This window comes from Rana temporaria, chromosome 2 (assembly GCF_905171775.1).
Source record: "Rana temporaria chromosome 2, aRanTem1.1, whole genome shotgun sequence".
Classification (NCBI taxonomy): domain Eukaryota; kingdom Metazoa; phylum Chordata; class Amphibia; order Anura; family Ranidae; genus Rana; species Rana temporaria.
The window spans coordinates 68,189,297-68,205,550 of NC_053490.1; positions in this window are offsets into that span (position 1 = coordinate 68,189,297).

Genomic DNA, 16,254 nt, shown 5'->3' on the forward strand with positions numbered 1-16,254 from the left:
AATCCCTTCTTACATTGGTAGTTACTGTGAATGCTTCTATTACATTAGTGGTCAGCAGTGGCGGCTGGTGCTCCATTATTTCGGGGGGGCGCAAACAAAGCCCCAACCAAGCCCCCCCCCCCCCCCCCCCCGGTCACTCGCCCACAATAGGTCCTACAGATATATATACAGACAGACCAATAGAAAGACAGACAGGCATTGTGTGGAAATAGAGACAGATGGATAAATATGCAGACAGATAAATAGACAGATGGAGAAATAGATAAACATTGGGTAGGAGGGGGGGGGGGGCAGACAGACAGATAGATAGATAGATAGATAGATAGACATACAGATAGATAGATACATAGATATACAGATACATAGATAGATAGATATACATATACTGTAGATATATAGATAGACAGACAGATAGATAGATATACAGATAGATAGATATGCAGATACATAGATAGATATACAGATAGATAGATAGATAGATAGATAGATAGATAGATAGATAGATAGATAGATAGATAGATAGATAGATAGATAGATAGATAGATAGACAGATAGATATGCAGATGGATAGATAGATAGATAAACATACAGATAGATGGACAGACATATAGATAGACAGATAGACAGATAGATAGATAGATAGATAGATAGATAGATAGATAGATAGATAGATAAACATACAGATAGATGGACAGACAGATAGATAGATATACAGATAGATAGATATGCAGATACATAGATAGATATACAGATAGATAGATAGATAGATAGATAGATAGATAGATATATAGATAGATAGATAGATAGATAGATAGATAGACAGATAGATATGCAGATGGATAGATAGATAGATAAACATACAGATAGATGGACAGACATATAGATAGACAGATAGACAGATAGATAGATAGATAGATAGATAGATAGATAGATAGATAGATAGATAGATAAACATACAGATAGATGGACAGACAGATAGATAAACATACAGATAGATGGACGGACAGACAGACAGACAGACAGATACATACATAGATAGATAGATAGATAGATAGATAGATAGATAGATAGATAAACAGACAGACAGATAGATAAACATACAGATAGATGGACAGACAGACAAACAGATAGATAGATAGATAGATAAACACACATAGATAGACAGACAGACAGACAGACAGATAGATAGATAGATAGATAGATAGATAGATAGATAAACACACAGATAGATGGACAGATAGATAGATATACAGATACATAGATAGATATATAGATAGATAAGCATACATACAGATAGATAGATAGATAGATAGATAGATAAACACACAGATAGATGGACAGATAGATAGATATACAGATACATAGATAGATATATAGATAGATAAGCATACATACAGATAGATAGATAGATAGATAGATAGATAGATAGATAGATAGATAGATAAACACACAGATAGATAAATAGATAGATAGATAAACAAACAGATAGATTGATTGACAGACAGACAGACAGACAGACAGATAGATAGATAGATAGATAGATAGATAAACATACAGATAGATAGATAGATAGATAGACATACAGATAGATAGATAGACATTGGGTCTAAGGGGAAGAATGAGATAGATAGATAGATAGATAGATAGATAGATATAGATAGATAAACACACAGATAGATGGACAGATAGATAGATAGATAGATAGATAGATAGATAGATAGATAAACATACAGATAGATTGACAGACAGATAGATAGATAGATAGATAGATATACAGATACATAGGTAGATACTCAGATAGATAGATAAACAGATAGATAGATAGATAGATAGATAGATAGATACATAGATAGATAGATAGATAGATAGATAGATAGATAGATAGATAGATAGATAGATAGATAGATAGATAGATACATAGATAGATAGATATATAGATAGATAGATAAACATATAGATAAACATATAGATAGATAGATAGATAGATAGATAGATAGATAGATAGATAGATAGATAGATAGATAGATAGATAGACAGACATTGGGTCTAAGGGGAAGAATGAGAGATAGATAGATAGATAGATATATAGATAGATAGATAGATAGATAGATAGATAGATAGATAGATAGATAATCAGATAGATAGACAGACATTGGGTCTAAGGGGAAGAATGAGAGATAGATAAGACAGACAGGTGAGAGAGAGAGAGAGAGAGAGATTTAGTGGTGAATGGGAGAAACATTTACTACAATCAGCAGTCCCCCCCCCCCCCTCCCCTCCTTCTGCTCTCCTCTCGAGTCCAGCTGCACACAGCTTCAAGTCTGTATGCTCGGAGCAGCACTGACTGTAAAGGGAGGTAGGGGGGGTCCTGCTTCACCTTTCCCCCAGCTTTTCACTCGTAATCTGCTGGTGAAGACAGATACATGTGCCTGGCAGGAGAGGTCAGCCACCAGCAGATTACGAGTGAATAGCTTGGGGAAAAGGTGAAGCAGAATCCCCCCCTCCTCCCTTCACACAGTCAGTTCGATCAGAGCATACAGACTTGAAGCTGTGTGCAGTGCTGCTCGGCGGGACCCTGGAGAGGGGAGCGGGAATCCCGCTTCCAACTGTGGGGGGGGGGGGGGGGTGCTGGTGGTGATGGGGCTGGCTGTCAGTGGCAATACTAGCGCGGAGAGGTGCTGCGGGGCACGGTGGTGGTTCGGCTGGTGGTGGTGGTGGCAGGCATGGATGGATTTAGCTGCGGGGAATGGAGGTATGAAAGTAACTGCTTACCTTCAATGACGCCGCTCCTCTGATGCCCCCACGAACACTCCAGAAACCGGAAGTGATTTAAATGGCACTTCCCACTGACCTCTACTTCGGTCCCCGCTGGCCAATCCCATCACACCACTAGGGCATTTTAACGAATGAAAGGACAGTGGGAGTGTGTGCGGGCGCACAGCTTGCGCCCTGCACACGCCCTAAACACGGGCAAATCGGCTTTCCAGCCTGCAATCAGCTGATTGCAGGCTGGGAAGCTTCCCATAGACCGCCGCATGTCCGACGCCTGATCACTCTTAAAGTGACATTTACAAAAAAAAAAATTTTTTTTTTTTTTTTTTATTAATTTTTTTTTACAGCTTGGGGGGGTGGGGGGGCGGCGCCCTATTACATTGGTGGCAAGTGTTGAAACTCCTCTTTATATTGGTAGTTGGTAAACAAAATCAGCATTGCCATTGATCACACCCTTCCCTCCCCCCAGCACTGCCACTGATCCCAGGAGTTCTAGGAGTTCTGGGCCAGATCCACAGCCAGCCACCGTAACTTATCTTTTCCCATTTAAGTTACACTGCCGGAAAATTTCTACCTAAGTGCCCGATCCACAAAGCACTTACCTAGAAATTTTCGGGTGTGTAACTTAAATTCCGCCGGCGCAAGGCGTTTCTATTCAAATGGGGGCGAGTCCCATTTAAATTAGGCGCGCTCCCGCGCCGGACGTACTGCGCATGCTCGTGACGTCATTTTCCCGACGTGCATAGCGCGAATTTACGTTACGCCGAGCTTCGTGAATCGCGCCGGGTCAAAAAAGTTGCGTCGGAAAAAAAAAAAGATACGGCGGGAAAAAAAAAAAAAAAAATAACAGCGTCGCGGGTAAGAAGGGTCTACTTTTACAAGGTGTAAACAGTTTACACTTTGTAAAAGCAGCCCTAATTTTACACATGCAACTTAATACTTACGGAGAAAAAACGAAGCGTAAAAGCTTCATGGATCTCTGTAAGTGCTAATTTGCATTTCGACTCGAAATGCCCCCAGCGGCGGATGCGGTACTGCATCCTAAGATCCGACAGTGTAAGTCCCTTACACATGTCGGATCTTCTGTCTATCTTTTGGAAACTGATTCTGTGGATCAGTTCCATAGATAGAAACAGGGATACGACGGCGTATCAGTAGATACGCCGGCGTATCCCTTTTGAGGATCTGGCCCTTTATGTCTATTGGTGGGTCCGCTCACCTTCCCAGTCCATGGTGTGCGGGCAGAGGAGATGATGTGCTGTAACCTCTAGCAACCAATCCGTGAGCAGTATCATTGTACAGTAATCTCTAGAAACCAATCAACAAGCAGAAATCATGTGCTGTAACCTCTAGCAACTAATCAGTGAGCCATAATGTATGCTGTTACCTCTAGCTACTAGTCAGTAAGCGGTAATGATATGCTGTAACCTCTGGCAACCAATTTAAATCGCTGTCTGATCTGATAAATCTTATTTTGAATCTAGCTGCTATTTATTGTATGTCTCAGAGCAGGTGGAGAGCGAAATTGCATGGGGAGGGGGCCCAAAGAACTTTTTTGGCCAGGGTACAATCAATATTAAAGACGGCCCTGGTTCTTTGCATTAAGATAAAAAACCTTCTGTGTGAGACTCTCCTCTTCACTGGCTGAGAGAGCAGCGTGGCACCATTTTCTCCCGCTGCTGTCAATTAATTGCTTCCTGACCGGCCCACACCGATATATGTCAGCAGAATGGCGCGCCTCTGGAGTGTTCGCTGGCGGCCCGCGTTTGGGGTGAGGAGAGGCAGAACAGAGAAAAAAGGCATTTCCCTGTTCTGCCCTGTGACATGACAGGGATCTACTGCTCCCTGTCATCGGGAGCAGTGATCACTGTCATATCAGTGGTAGCCCATCCCCCCCACAGTTAGAATTACTCCCTAGGACACACTTAACCTCTTGATCGCCCCCTAGTGTTTAACCCCCTCCCTGCCAGTGTCATTTATACAGTAATCAGTGGCTATTTACAGCACTGATTGCTGCATAAATAACAATGGTCCCAAAATAGTGTCAAAAGTGTCCGATGTGTCCGCCATAATGTCGCAGTCCTGATAAAAATTGCAGATCGCCGCCATTACTAGTAAAAAAAAAATATTAATAAAAATGCTATAAATCTATCCCCTATTTTGTAGACGCTATAACTTTTGCACAAACCAATCAATGTATGCTTTTTGCCAAAAATAAGTAGAAGAATACGTATCGGCCTAAACTGAGGAAAAAAATATTTTTTATATATATATTTTTGGGGAACATTTATTATAGCAAAAAGTAAAAAATATTGCTTTTTTTCAAAATTGTTTGCTCCTTTTTTGTGGATAGTGCAAAAAAATAAAAACTGCAGAGGTGATAAAATACCACCAAAAGAAAGCTCTATTTGTGGGAAAAAAGGACGTAAATTTGGTTTGGGTACAAAGTTGGACGGGCCAGGTGAATAGGTTGAGGCCAGCTTATACAGTGTCTCTGTGCGATCATATGGCTTTGCGAAACTGGACAATAGATGTCCAAAATGCATGTCGCACTTGCAGTGCCATTCATTGTTAAAACACACAACAAATGAGCCAAAACATGTAAAACCCAGTGCGCAAAAAGGTATGCATAGGCTGCCCTATGAGTGTAGCGTGAAAATATGTGAAAAAAACGCAAATGAGCGGTCAGTGTGAACCTAACCCAAAAAAAAAAACATTTGTCCACAATGTATGCGTAGTTCATGCAATATTTGGGGTTTCCTTTGTAGTTTTGTAGTTTTTATTATTATGTCACAGTGGCTTGATTAATCATCAAGATAGCAGAAAAATGTGAAGGCGGAATTCAGTCTGATTTTTGTTTTCAAAATAAGGAGACATTTTTGATGTGTCTTTGCTTTAAATAAATACATGTTTTTGTAATATGTTATTCTAAGGCATGGAGCCAGGAAATGCCTGGAAGCCACCTATATGCACGTCGTGCACGATCTTCTCCCGCTGCCACCCACTAAAGATGATGCAGAACCTTCTCATCACTGAGCAAAGAATAGCACTGCTGAAATTTCCTGTTTGCCATCTGCTTTGTTGTCTGATTACGTCAGCAATCTATTAAATGTAAGAGTGCAGCCAGAGAGAGAGAGGTCACAGATGGGACATATACCTGCTACTAGGGATGAGCCAAACACCCCCAGTTCGGTTCGCAGCAGAACATGCGAACAGGCAAGAAGTTTGTTCAACCGTGCAAACACTGTTAAAGTCTATGGGACACTGGAGGAAGGCTGGACTGAGGGGGGGGTGTCTATACTGATGGGTGGTCTGCACTGAGGGGGTGTCTATACTGATGGGGGTCTGCACTGAGGGGGGTGTCTATACTGACTGGTGGTCTGCACTGAGGGAGGTGTCTATACTTATGGGGGGTCTGCACTGAGGGGGGTGTCTATACTGATGGGGGGGGTCTGCACTGAGTGGATGTCTATACTGAGGGAAGGGGGTCTGTACTGGGGGGGGGGTCTTTACTGATTGAGGGCGGTGTCTATACTGATGGGGGTCTGCACTGAGGGGGTCTCTACTGATGGGGAAAGGTCTGCAATGAGGGGGGTCTATACTGATGGGGAGTCTATACTGATGGGGGGTCTGCACTGAGGTGGGGTGTCTATACTGATGGGGGGTCTGCACTGAGGGTGTGTCTATACTGATGGGGGGGTCTGCACTGAGGGGGGTCAATATTTATCGAGGGGGGTCTGTACTGAGGGAGGGGGTCAGTACTTAGTGGGGGTCTATACTAAGGAAAGGGGGTCTGTACTTAGTGGGGGGTCTGTACTGAGGGGGAGGCCTATACTGACAGAGGGGGTCTGTACTAAGGGGGGAAGTCTATGCTGAGGGAGTTGGGTCTGTACTGATGGGGGAAGTCTATACTGACGGAGGGGGGTCTGTACTGAGGGGAAGGTCTATTCTGAGGGAGTTGGGTTTGTACTGAGGGGGAGGTCTATACTGATGGGGGGTCTGTATTGAGAGAGGGGGGTCTGTACTTATTCGAGGGGGTCTATACTAAGGAAGGGGAGTCTGTACTGAGGAGGGAAGTCTATACTGAGGGAGGAGGGTCTGTACTGAGGGGAAGGTCTATACTGATGGAGGGGGGTCTGTACTGAGGGAAGGGGATCTGTACTTAGTGGGGGGGTCTATACTGAGAGAGAGGGTTTGTACTGAAGGGGGACTGTAGTTGGTGTGGGGGGGTGACACCAATTTTTTCCGCACCTGGTGACACCAACCCTAGTGACGCCAGTCTCCTCCTGCACATACGACCCACCTCCATACACTTCACTCCACTCTCCTGCATATACTACCATATACTCTGCACTGTACATTCCCTATTTAACATTACCACATTCTGCACTATGTAAGTCATCTCAGACTCTATTGAACCACACCGTTAAGCCACGCCCAATATTTCTCACACTAGTAAGCCATACCCAAAAAAAAATTATAAATGCCTGGGGCCCACTTTTTATCTTGCACACGGGCCCACTCATTTCATAAAAACGTGCTGCCACTGGTCCAAATCATTTGGTGGAGGGGGGATTATGGTGTGGGGTTTTTCTTCTGGGGTTGGGCTTGGCCCCTTAGTTCCAGTGAAGGGGATTCTTAAGGCGTCAGCATACCAAGACATTTTGGACAATTTCACGCTCCCAACTTTGTGGGAACAGTTTGGGGATGGCCCCCTCCTGTTCCAACATGACTGCACACCAGTGCACAAAGTACAGTAAGGTTCATAAAGACATGGATGAGCGAGTTACCCAGCGGCGGTGCGTCCATAGTGGGCGCAGGAGCGCCGCCCCCTCTCTCTCCTGTGCCATCACTCAAGTCTACAATACATGTATTGTCGCTGGCGCTGCTGTCGCCCACTGTTCAGAGGGCCAGCTGCCTGGTGAGCATCGGCCATCTGAATAACATTAGTTTGTTGGTTTTTGGAACTGCCTATCAGAGCCAGCGGCTCTGATAGGCTTTTCGATTACAGCCTATTGGCTCTAATCGGCTTCCGAATAGTTAACCAGGGGACGCAGGGGGTGTGCGTTCCCTGGTTAAATCTGACACTCGTCTCAGCCAATCAGGTTCACAGTGGCGACAATTCATGGCACAGTGGTGACAATTGATGGGCACAGTGGTGACAATTGATGGCACAGTGGCTACGTTTGATGGCATGGCACAGTGGCTGTGTTTGATGGCATGGCACAGTGGCTGCGTTTGATGGTATAGTGGCTGTGTTTGATGGCACAGTGGCAACAATTGATGGCACAGTGGTGACAATTGATGGCACAGTGGCGACAGTTGATGGCATGGCACAGTGGCGACAATTGATGGCACAGTGGCGACAATTGATGGCATGGCACAGTGGCGACAATTGCTGGGCACAGTGGCGACAATTGATGGGCACAGTGGCGACAATTGATGGGCACAGTGGCGACATTTGATGGGCACAGTGGCTGTGTTTGATGGGCACAGTGGTGGCAATTCATGGGCACAGTAGCTGCATTTGATGGGCACAGTGAGGCTGCAATTGATGTTTATTTGCGCCCCCCCAAAAATTTGGAGCACCAGCTGCCACTGAAGTTACCCTATCTCTAACAAAATCTGTACCACACCGTGTTGCCAGGGCTGTTGTTAGACATCATGGGCCCCGTACCAAAATATCAAAATTATATTTTCACTAAATAAACATAACATAAACGTAACATAACTTACAAAATTCCGGCTACATCTAAAAGATAAAACTGTATTGAGTTAATAAAGTTCTGTGTGTAAACTAGGTCTTGGGCACATTTACATACTGTAGGTGCTGTGGCCTGTACAGTGTGAGTCAAGGTTTTTTCCTTTCTATTTGGCTGGAGCTGTGTGTAAGCAACCTATGTTATGCTATGGGAATGCAGCAGCAATAGAAACACAGCCGCAGGTGTAATGCCTCGTACACATGATCGGTTTTCCGGCGGTCAAAAGTCCTGCTCGGTTGCTTTTCCCCGTGTACACACAGCCGATTTTCTCGACAGGAAAACTGCCATGACAGCTTTGTGTATGCTCCACTGCAGTGTTTCCCATAGGGAGTTCTCTTTTTTTTGCTCGCAGTTTTCCTGTCAGGAAAACTGCTATGGAGCATAAACACAGCCGGTTTTCCCGACCAAAAGCAAACATGGCAGTTTTCCCGTCGGGAAAACCGGTCTTGTGTACGAGGCATGAGGGTGCAGGAGTATGGCCTCCTACCACTGACAGTTAGGGTGACCACATTTTCAAACTGCCATTCAGAAACACACCCCCTCTCTCACCTCCCCCCCCCAAAAAAATAAGGGGGGGCGGGGGGTAATTTAGTCTCGGGGTTGTGGGTTATTTGTCAGGTGAATGTGTCACTTGCCACCAGATGCAGTTCTGCTTGCCACCCATAGCCTGCCACCAGATGCAGTGCTGCTGTCACTCCCTCTACATGAGCCACGTGCGTACAAGGAAAGGAGTGGCATCACTATCTGGAGAGTAAAAATCACACCATTCCCTGCTGCTTGCCGCTGGGTGCCAGAGAAGGAGGAGGTGTCAAGGTGGGTGGGGATAGCAGTGCTGCACTAGGCTCAGGCCTCGCTCCCGGTCTCACTGTCTGAGAGTAAATTGTCACTGGTTGCAAGATGCCAGGCAGCGCTGGCCCTAGCAACCAGTTCCGGAAATGTAGTTATTAGTTAGTAGGGGGTGGTTGTGTCCTCTATTTCATTCCGGGACATTGTATTGTCGCAGAATGAAGGTGCCCGGGACCTGGGACAGACATGTCAATTGCGGGACAGTCCCTGGCAATCCGGGACACGTGGGCACCCTACTGACAGTATGAATTTGAGGCCACTCACCCACTGCATCCTCATAGAGCAACAGGCAGATTCAGCTGCACAAACTGCTCATTCACTTTGTAGGGGTCAGAGAACCCGTGTAAATAAGCCCTTCATTTTTTTTATTACATTTTTCTACAATTTGTAAAATTATTATTTACAATTAAATTTTTTTTCACAATTATTTTTTTTTGTTTAATTTTTTTTATAAAGGTTTTTTGCTGTTGGGGGGCATAGGTGATATATCAGGGGTCTAAACAGACCCTTCACATCTCACCTTTGAGACAGAGAAAGGGACTGAGGACACACATTCTTCAATTCCTTTCTCTGTAGCCTCAGCTGCACTGAAGGTGAATGAACAGGGGACAGAAGATCCTGTTCATTCATAAACTGAAGCATAGTAAACAATGTTTACTGCTGCACTGATCACCCTGCCCCCCATGTGTCTGGGCCCCCTTCAGGAGGACTGGTGATACCCTCCTATTGGCGGCCCTGGGTGTTGGAACAAGAATAGAGGGGGAATCTTCCAATGAGGATACCTGTTCTAGTGACAAATGATTGGGGTTACCCCTCACTTTAGAGAGATTTTCACTCACTTCCTGTTTGTCTACAGGACAGAAAATCTGCCCTATGGAAAAATGCCTAACAGTGTTTTCCCCACCCACTACTGTTTCCAAAAATTAAATAAAGCTTTGACTTTAGAGTACAAAAGGGGTTGTTGTTTTTCTTAAATGGTGAACCTTCTAGGCTTCAGGATTACTGGCCCTTTAAACGAACACATAACTGAGCTGCTTTGACAGCCTTATAGAATGAAATGACTATTTATTATTTATGCTGATTGCCTTAGCTAAGTGCTACATGGTGTTCCTGATAACTTTTAGATTTGATCTTTAGTTATTATGTGCATCATCAGCTTATTGGCTTTACACACAAGTGATTCTACTCTCTAGTGCATTATAATGGCCTCTTTTTTAACCTACAACTGCTTTTCCAATACTTGCTTCCTCTGTTAGTTTCCATAATGGACTGTGTCTAGGGTTATGGGATCAGCAAAAAGTGTATGCTGAAACACTTTTCACATGCTGTATGACTACGCGGCAGAGTATAGGACCAGCTCATTGAAAAGACAAGTTAAAGCCGAAATCCAGCTCTTCGTCACTTTAACCACTTAAGCCCCGGACCAATATGCAGCTAAATGCCCAGAGGTGTTTTTACAATTTGGCACTGCGCTGATTTAACTGGTAATTGCGCGGTCATGCAATGTTGTACCGAAACGAAATTTGCGTCCTTTTCCTCCCACAAATATAGCTTTCTTTTGGTGGTATTTGATCACCTCTGCGGTTTTTATTTTTTGTTCTATAAACAAAAATAGAGCGAATATTTTGAAAAAAATTCAATATTTTTTACTTTTTTCTATAATAAATATCCCCCAAAAATATATAAAAAAAACATTTTTTTTTCCTCAGTTTAGGCCGATACGTATTCTTCTACATATTTTTGGTAAAAAAATTGCAATAAGCGTTTATCGGTTAGTTTGCGCAAAATTTATAGCGTTTACAAAATAGGGGATAGTTTTATTGCATTTTTATTAATTATTTATTTTTACTACTAATGGCGGCGATCAGCGATTTTTTTCGTGACTGCGACATTATGGCGGACACTTCGGACAATTTTGACACATTTTTGGGACCATTGTCATTTTCACAGCAAAAAATGCATTTAAATTGCATTGTTTATTGTGAAAATTACAGTTGCAGTTTGGGAGTTAACCACAGGGGGCGCTGAAGGAGTTATGTTTCACCTAGTGTGTGTTTACAACTGTAGGGGGGTGTGGCTGTAGGTCTGACATCATCGGTTATGTCTCCCTAAAAAAGGGATGACACGATCGATGCAGCCGCCACAGTGAAGCACGGGGAAGCCGTGTTTGCATACGGCTCTCCTCGTTCTTCAGCTCCGGGGAGTGATCGCGAGGGGGTGGCTAGAAACGAATAGCCGCCCCCTCATCCCGGATCGCTCCCCGACGATTTCCGACCGCCGCATGTACCGGGGGGGTCCCGATTGGACCCCCGACCCACATCTAGGCAGCGACGTGCGGGCACGTCGTTCTGCCTGTCCGTGCCATTTTGCCGCCGTACATGTACATGCGGCGGTCGTTAAGCGGTTAAGGGCTGGTTCACATCAGAACACATGTGTTTGTACATACAGTGGTGCTAGGGGTGCCACCTTTTCTTCAAGCCAAACCCGAACACTTTAGCGGCCTGGAACACCTTTGGGTGCCCCAAGGAGAGTAGTAATGCGGTACTTTTCATATTTACACATATATGCATATAAACTTTTTTCTGATACATATTTGACATATGCACGGGGTACTACAGGATTACCTTGTGTAATAGTCTTTTTGTCATCTATTGTGTCATCATTTATAGATACACTGTGCATTATATGCACCAGTGTATTTTAATATTTTGAATTACCATCAGTTTTATGTAAAATGTATATATATATATATATACCTTGATTAGTTTTGGATGTGTCGGTTCTATTTTCTATTGTACACATTTTATCTCATATACATATATGGTGAACCTATGATCTTTTATGGATCAGATATTAATATTAATTTTTTAACCTTTTGATATCTATATCTATTTTACATCCTTATTTTTATTTTTACTTTCATATTGCTTATTATTCATTATTATTCATTAATTATTATGTTTTTCATTTATTATTATTTTTTATATATATATATGTGTATACATATATATATATATATATATATATATATATATATATATATATATATATATGTATTTACTTTCACTATTTTTATATATATATATGTATATTTTCTCTTAGCATATTTTACCCACTCAGTGATATTCACATGTTTATGTGAAATTTCAGATTTTTTTCCTCAGTCCCCATATAATTTTTTTCATCCCAAATCAATGTTTAGACATGCTTGTTACATTGCTATGATATGTTGCTGTTTGTTTTTTAAATTTGTTTTTTAAATTGGTCCATTTTTAAATTGGTCCTTTTTTAGAGGTTCCTTTTCAATCATCATTTGTTTTAATCACTCATTACTTGTAGTGTATATTTCCCCAGTTATTCCCTATGAATTTCCTCCTTTCATTGTGTGTATTTGCCCACTGGCGCCGCTGACCAATCATGGCATTCCCCTGCTTATTTATTATGTCCGCTCCTATTGGACAGTATGGATCTGATGAACCAGCGGAGGCTGAGAAACACGTCATCCCATTGGCTGTCCGAAGCCCCTACGTCACTTCCGGTTATACGGCGATACGCTGCGTTCCACGCTGGAACGCACGCCGCTCCTGGTACAGCATCCACGGCTCCTGTTCTCTGTGGGGTTCCCCAATGGCTCCCGAACATCTTGGACCTTCGTTTCCCTCACCCGGGGGACCAGGATTAGAGACTAGCCTGTTGCATTGCTGACTACACGCTGTGACACCGGACCAGCCGTCTATTCCATTACATGCCTGTATTTATACTGGTTTTGTGAGTAGCCATTTTTACTGTGCAAATTGCTTGAATTAAATACCCACTTACTGCACTTAGGTTGGCGCATTTTCTCTTTTTTAAACAATGCGGTGCGCATAGCCTGCCGCAGTGAATCGTGGTTGTGGCCTAATTGCTCTTGCTGTCAAATCTTCTGCCGCCCAGTAAAGCCAAACCAGCCCCCCAGACAGCTGCCCGCAACTCCCGGACGGCAACAGATTTGTGTGTGACTATCTTGGTTATTTGGTCAGCCACAGCCTTGCCTGAATAATGTGTCTGGGTTTCAGTCCACCTGAAACCCGGACACATGTTTTAAAACCTGGACGGTCCAGGTGAATCCCGAACAGGTGGCAACCCTAAGTCGAGTGATTTAACAGCTCATTCATTTCAATAGTCATGAAGGTGTTCTTAGCTCATGAAGCCCCTCCTCCAAATGGAAGAAACAAATTGCCCATGAAGCCTCCTGGGATGTATGACATCATTTGCCTAGGCCTGGAAACCAGGAAGTAACTGAAGAAGTGTAAAAACAAAATCAAGTAAATATGATATACTTTCCTATCTATTTAGTAATAGTAGCAGCATGAGGATTAAAAATAGTAAATCCTTCGGCAGATCGGACATCAGGCATGGGTTAGAACTTTGCATGTAGTATGCCTCTGCCTTTGTCTTCCCCTGCGAACCATCCTCAAATGATTATTGTTTTATCATGCCCTGATGTATGCTTTGTGGTACATGGATACTGTATCTGTGTTTGCTTGTGGTCCACCACTTTATACTCTGACCTTGTACAAAATGTAAACTTAAAGTGGTTGTAAAGGCAGAAGTTTTTTCTTATCTTAATGCATTCTATGGATTAAGATTAAAAGCCTTTTGTGTGCAGCAGCCCCCCTCAGCCCTTCTAGAACTTACCTGAGCCCCATCTTCATCCAGCAATGTCCACAAGTGCTCCGGTCGTCCGGGACTCTCCCTCCCTATTGACTGAGACACAGCAGGGGCACCATTAGCTCCTGCTGCTGTCAATCAAAGTCAGTTAGCCAATAATGGGAGGGGGAGGGGCCAGGCCACGGATCCGTGTCTGAATGGATAAACAAGTTACTTGCTGTGGGGGCACTCAACAGGAGGGAGGGGTCAGGAGGGCCGACGAGGGACCCGAGAAGAGCAGCATTTGGGCTGCTTCGTGCAAAGCCACACATTTTTATTATTTTCCTAGAAAAACAAGATTTTAGCATCACTTTAAAGTGTTTTTAAACCCAACTCCCTGCAATCACTATATCTGGTCTCCCAAAGTACACAGAACATGGAAATGCAATTATTTTAGTAAATAAAAACTGCTAAAGACCTTTTCTCATCCGCAGTATATATCAGTCTTGTGACTTTTATCTGTGTCCAGGTGAGCACTGGTTAAAGCATAGCTCCCAACTGTCCCTGATTTGGAACAAAGTCCCTCTGTCCCTCTTTACTCCCCATTTGTCCTTCATTTTGGTCTGATCTATATAGTTGTATATAAAATGCGCTTTTTATATATTAAAAAGTGTTTCCCAGTGCTAAACTTTTTATCTAATTTCTAAATGACTGCATTTGAAAATTTCAAAAGACACTATAAAGGAATAGTAGTGGTAAAAAAAATAAAACAAAACTTATGGGTTTAACTAAGATTCTTTTTGTTTAATTCTCCTTTAACCACTTCCATACCGGGCACTTACGCACCTTCCTGCCCAAGCCAATTTTCAGCTTTCAGCACTGTCGCACTTTGAATGACAATTGCGCGGTCGTGCTACACTGTACCCAAACAATTTTTTTATCATTTTGTTCCCACAAATAGAGCTTTCTTTTGGTGGTATTTGATCACCTCTGCGGTTTTTATTTTTTGCGCTATAAACAAAAGAAGAGTGACAATTAAAAAAAAAACACAATATTTTTTACTTTTTTATTTAATAAATATCACAATATTTTTTTTAAAAACTTTTTTTTTTCCTCAGTTTAGGCCGATACGTATTCTTCTACATATTTTTGGTAAAAAAAATCGCAATGATCATATATTGATTGGTTTGCGCAAAAGTTATAGCGTTTACAAAATAGGTGATAGATTTATGGCATTTTTATTTTATTAATTTTTTTAATAGTATTGGCGGCGATTTGCGATTTTTTTACTGTCACCGTGACATTGCGGCGAACACATCGGACACTTTTGACACGTTTTTGGCGCCATTCACATTTATACAGCGATTAATGCGATAAATATGCACTAATTACTGAATAAATGTGACTGGCATTCAAGGGGTTAACACTAGGGGGTGAGGGAGGGGTTAATATGTATACCTGTATTGTGTTCTAACTGTGGGGGAAGGGGGGTGACTGGGGGAGGTGACCGATCTATTTCCCTATGTACAAGAGACACAGATCGGTCTCCTCTCTCCCCTGACAGGACGTGGAGCTCTGTGTTAAAACACAGAGCTCCACGTCCCTGCTCTGTCGTTACCGATCGCGGGTACCTGGCGGACATCGCGACCGCCAGGCACGCGCATCGGCATCTCGGGGACGCGCCGGGCGCGCGCGCGCCCCCCAGTGGCCGGAGGAATACAGGATGTCAATAGACGTCCTGTTGAATATTCAGAGTCACCGTGAAGCCGTCATTTGACGATGGCCCGGTGCTCAAGTTTTTAGGGGATGTGTCCTTATTCCCACATACTTTTGCTAATAGGTGTCCCTCGTTACCATTTCAAAAAGTTTGGAAGTCTGGTTAAAGCTTGTAGGAGGAGTTTTCATTCTCCTTTGACTGTCCTATGAGGCTGCATGACCTCTGAGGCCCCGTACACACGTCCGAGGAACTCGACGTGCCAAACACATCGAGTTCCTCGTCGAGTTCTGTGTTTAAGCCGCCGAGAATCGCAGCGGGCCAACTTTCCTCATTGAACAACGAGGAAATAGAGAACATGTTCTCTGTTTGGCCCGACGAGTTCCTCGTCGGCTTCCTCGGTGAAAACTGTACACACGACCGAGTTTCTCGGCAGAATCCAGCTCCGATCGAGTTTCTGGCTTAATTCTGCCGAGAAACTCGGTCGTGTGTACGGGGCCTCACCCTCTGTCTGGACAGTGCTGATTGACC